Raw genomic sequence first — 5,537 nt, forward strand, 5'->3', positions numbered from 1 at the left:
CAAACACAGGTGCTGTTCGTAACACTTACTTGTGGTTCTGCTGCTTGTATATACCAGGGCACGGTGGGTAGACTGGTCTGCACTAGTTTAGTCTACTACAGCGTCCTTGGACATTAATACAGCAGACCCATCACTAGCTTTAGGAGCTCTTTTAAATGCGTTTGTCCTACGATGACACCCCAATGACACAGGTCTGTTAATCAGGAGTAAAAAGTGGCGGATTGCGTTGAAAGACAACATACATAGACGAGATATGAGACATCTCACTCTTTTGACGCGGTAATGAGACTGCCATGGCATTTGAATGAAGACGTTTTACCATCCCTGCATTATTTAACACCAAGTAGTCGTATATATCAACTACTACAACTACTGTGCTAATTCCCTCAACAACTGGACATGCTCCATAGCAGTCTTGATACATTTTAAATGAATGTGATCGGCAGGGCGGGGGAGAATGGGCGGTTCATCAAATATGTATTGTAGAGAGGTTCTACATTTTTAATGTCAAAAGCAATTTCCGGGAATGTACAAAGATGCGAGACGGAAGGAGTGAGAAGGCATTTGTTGACACTTGCAGAGAACATGGCGAAACAGAAAGAAATAGTGGTCCACTCACCGGCATGTCACCAGCTGAGAGCAAGGGGGAGAGGAGATGTGGAACGCCATTTGAGTCAATAATAAATAAATGAGGGAATAAATATATCAATAAATATAAGTATGTAAATTAAGAATGACACATTTATTTCATGATATCATTTATTTATTGCAAAAATTTGAGTCAATAACAAATAAATAAATAAATGACGCAATCAATATTTAAATAAATATAAGTATGTAAATTAATGAGGACACATTTATTTATTTAATGACACATTTCCATCTAGTGGGGGAGATGATGTTGATTCGACGACACAAATAAATCTGAAATAAATGGGGACTGCTCGCCCTCTTCTATTGATCATTTATCAACGGAAGACGGGAGCTTTCAATTTAGTGTGTTTACATGCACTCGAGAAAACAGAATAATTGGGTTAGTCCGACTAATCACTCAAGGAACTAGGGACCTGGTTGTGGAAAACCACACACACACACACACACACACACACACACACACACACACGTCCCTGCATTTCACACCTTATAACGCCACTTTAGATGCAAAGCAGTGAACAGTGAGCATGTGAAAGCACAGAGCCCAACGGCTGTAGCGGTCTGGGAGGGGGGCAAAATATTAGCACCCCATCAGAGGCGTGATGTTTTGTACGTTGTAGGGGGCTGTCAGAGACAGAGAAATATAGCGTGAGAGAGAGCGGGAAAGTGTGAGAGAGAGACTGAGGTATGAAGAGAGTGGGAGTCGGGAGAGAATCAGAGAGAGGGAAGAGAGAGGGAAGAGACAGAGAGAGAGAGAGTCAGAGAGAGAGAGAGAGAAGGAGAAACTGAGACAGAGGTATCTGCAGAGAGAGCTTGACAGAGAGGGAGGAAAGATATTCCAGGAGAATACAACGAGGGGTGAGCGAGATGTACAAAGGCTTCCCAGACATCCTGCTACAGCTGCTGGTTGGTTGAGGCTTAACGAGCTGGCTAATGAGCAGGACCTCAAGCAGAGGGCCTGCAGACAGACAGGTAGTCGCTCAGTGATCACAACAGAGCAAAACAGAGTAGAGTGGACTTGAGTGAGGTAGAGTGGGTTTTTTCTCAGTACCAGAGAGAGGAACTTATTTTTCAAACCTATTTTAATCCCCTTAATGCTTCAGACAGAGAATTGTCTCAGCTTTGTTTTTGTCGACGTGTCGCTGGAGAAGGATTTTGGCGAGGTTTTGAAGGATCCCATAGGAGGGAGTAAGAAGTGACGGTTGCTGGCATCTGTCTGATAACCAGGACCACCAACCCCTTCCTCCACCCACCCCCTCCACCCCCGGGACCACCAAGCCCTTCCTTCACCCACCGCCTCCACCTCCAGGGCCACCAAGCCCTTCCTCCACCCACCGCCTCCACCCCCGGGACCGGGTCCTGTCAAGATGAACCAGACTGCCACCGTGGCTCACCAGAGCAAGTGTCAGCACAGCAGCAATGTCAAGGTAGCACGTTATTTTTGGGGTTTTATTTTATTAAACTTTTATTTATTTTTGATTAAAGAAATAATAATTTCTTGTTAAGTGCTATAAAGCCCAATGAGCTGTAATGTTGAGTATGTACACATGTACACATTTCCTTTCCTATTCATTGTATGAGTAATGACTCAATCAAGTAATTTTTACACATTTGTTATAAGCCGACAATGGCATGATTCAATGTTAAATCAATGCAAAAAAGGGTTCATCGGTTATCTTTCTTCCAGATGTAATTTTACGTCCCCTATACTCAAAATTGTTGTTAAAGAAACAACAAAGCCAGCTAAAGGCAAGGCTGGCATTTCAAACTGGCATAAACATATCACTGCCGAGCCAAACCCCACTCGTAAGCTCCGTGCTAAGCGCCCTTCTGAAGTATCTACAAGCTAGTTTAGTTTCCTCCCCGTTTGGTCAGTCTTCTTCTTACTCACTCCGAAAATGCTTTTTGTAGAAGTTTGTTCATTCTTCTTACTTCAGCTTCTGCTCAAACACTTTCTTTGAGAGTGTTTAACTGCTTGTGTGATCAACCTGATGGTTACTTTAAGCAATAAAGCACAAGGAGGATTTTGACAAATCCAGGCCCTCCATCGTAACGACTGGTTAGTTTATGCAAAGCAATGCTTTGGAGAGACAGCGAGAGAGCAAGAGAGAGAGAAAGGGAGTGAGAGAGAGGAAAGGGAGATAAAGGAGGTAGCGAAAGGGAGGGAGAGGGAGAGAGCAAGACAGAGACGGAGAGAGAGCAAGGAGGAGAGAAAGGGAGTAAGAGAGAGGAGAGAGCGAAAGGGTGGGAAAGGGAGAAGCGAAAGGGAGGGAGAAGGAGAGAGAGAAGGAGTGAAAGGGAGTGAGAGAGCTAGAGAGGGAGAGAGAGAAAGGAAGAGAGAGAGCAAGAGAGACAGAGAGAGAGACATAGAGGGGAGAGAGCGAAACGGAGGGAGAGATAGTGAGAGAGAAACATAATCCTATAAGAATCATTTTAATGTTACAGCAGTGTGCCAGAAAGAGACAGACTGAGTTGAGACAAACTGAGGTAATTTATGCTAAGTAAGATCTGCATCAGGCTCCTCTCTACGGAAGATAGCTGAGACTTTAGAATTTAGTCGAAGTACAGGATTTGGAAAGCAAGGCTACTTTTGGTAAATGTTGAATATTCAAAGGTATATTTTTTAATTGAATCCATTGTAGTCCAGCAGATCCACCGTTATTTTCGCCGCAAAATCAAAAAATCAATGAAAAACGATGCATTGACAGCTATTTTTCAAAAGCATTACGGTCAAAGGGGATATTTATTTTAAATCTGTTTTCCTCTTTTATATTTACACTTACTTATGGTATATTAAGTTGTTAGGAGAAGGTGATGTACCTCATTAGGGAATGAGGTAGGCCTACACCTTGTAAGTGTAAGGGGGTACACATCATTAGGAGAAAGGGGGACACCTTGTTTGGGTTAACAGGGCACAGCTTGTTGGGGTGTACAGGCTACATTTGGTTAGGGGAAGGGCGGGGGAACACATTGTTAGGGGTAACAGGGTACTCCTCTTAAGGACTAACAGGGAACTCCTTGTTAGGGGTTACAGGGTACAACTCGTTAGGTTAGGGGGAACAGGGTACACCTCGTTAGAGCTAACAGGGTACACCTCGTTAGGGGTAGCAGGGTACACTTTGTTAGGAGATGGGGTACACCTCGTTAGGGGTAACAGGGTACACCTTTTTAGGTTAGGGTCAACACTGCAGGCATTGCACCTCCTTAATTGAACAAATACCAAATTCAAATGTTATTGCATTATGTTTGGTCCAGTGAATTTGGTAGGTTATTTTTTTTGGCCTCTGACTAAAATGTAGATCTGGCTGATGTATTTTGTTCAATCGCCGAAGTCGGAGTAAAGCTGAACAATTATTGTAGCCCTCTCTGACCATCACCACTAGGTGGCAGTAATTCACAACTTTAAACAACAACAGCAAACAAATTGGCCTCACTCGAGGAAATACTTCAATAGCTTCATATAATAAACATTCAGATTTAATAACTATCATCTGTATTTATATCAAAATATTATAGATTGAACAGAGAACCAAGCTAGAGTATGTTTGTTTGGCCCTATGTAGGGTGTATCTGCGCATCAGTTCACACTTCACAGATATAAATGTCATGCAGGTATTTCTGCCTCAGGCCGTGCTTTTCCATTTTCTTGTATTATTGCGGAACGATTTGCCACATGAACACGATCTGTTTGAGTCACGGCCTCGTAGATGTGAGGTCTATCTTTGGTTAGTCTGCTAAAAATCTTAATGTCCCAGAACTGCTTAACAAAGACTGCAGGGCATGCACAGGGAGCGATGACTAGAGAGGGCGCTGGTTCATCAGGTCGATGGTAGAGATTACATAAGTGATGAATGATAAATTGGCCTCAAATGTCTCCCACCTCTACAGAAACTACTGAAGGCCCTTTAAATACTGAAATACTGTCATCTCATAATAACTATATATGTATCATTTAAACAATACACAAAACATTCTCTGTCCATTCATTTGTTTTTGCCATTCCGCACACAAATCTATTTGTATTTTTTATAAATACCCAAAGTTATCAATACATGCTTGTCTATGCTAAACAAGCTTTTCATGTTTAAAATTGTCTGAACATAGGCGTCAATTATGGACACACACACACACACACACACACAGACACACACACACACACACACACACACACACACACACACACACACACACACACACACACACACACACACACACACACACACACACACACACAGTAACACAAACACACACATGTAAGTCGATAAACAGATATTTTAAATATAGAAGAGGAGCTAATGAATCGCCGCCAGGCTAATTCCCAGGGACAGATAATTGGGAGCTGTGATCTAGATTCAAACACAATAGCCTAACCATACGCCATTGATGCCACCCTCTGTCAAACAGAAAAACGAGGTTAAATGGTTTTTCTATTACAAATGACATGGTTTGCCAGTAAAAAAAAGTAAAAAGACAGGGAGATGGTAGAGACCTCGTTTCCTGACGTACCGCCGGGTCTAGGAATAGCTTGAATAGCTTTTGCAATTTTTCCACATTGCATCCAATGAGTTCAGGTTTGTGATTGACTTGGTATTTTTAAGCAGATTCCTCGGTTAAGGTTTGCTTTGATCCTTGACGGGAGAGCGAGGCTGAGGGAAGAGCTAACTGTTGCTGTGTGTGTGGTCTGGGGGTCTCACAGCGTAGAACTACACCACACAGAGAGGTTCTCAGACAACATGATGGAACCAGAGCTACGCTTCATAGAGGTGAGGCATCAACGACTTGTTGTTAATTACAGAACATAAGCACTGGATCTTATGCAAGTTCATCTTCTAATGATGTGGTTTAATGTTATACAGACTGTAGGTAAGCAATCAATATTAGCG

This window comes from Gadus chalcogrammus, chromosome 4, assembly GCF_026213295.1.
Source record: "Gadus chalcogrammus isolate NIFS_2021 chromosome 4, NIFS_Gcha_1.0, whole genome shotgun sequence".
Lineage (NCBI taxonomy): Eukaryota > Metazoa > Chordata > Actinopteri > Gadiformes > Gadidae > Gadus > Gadus chalcogrammus.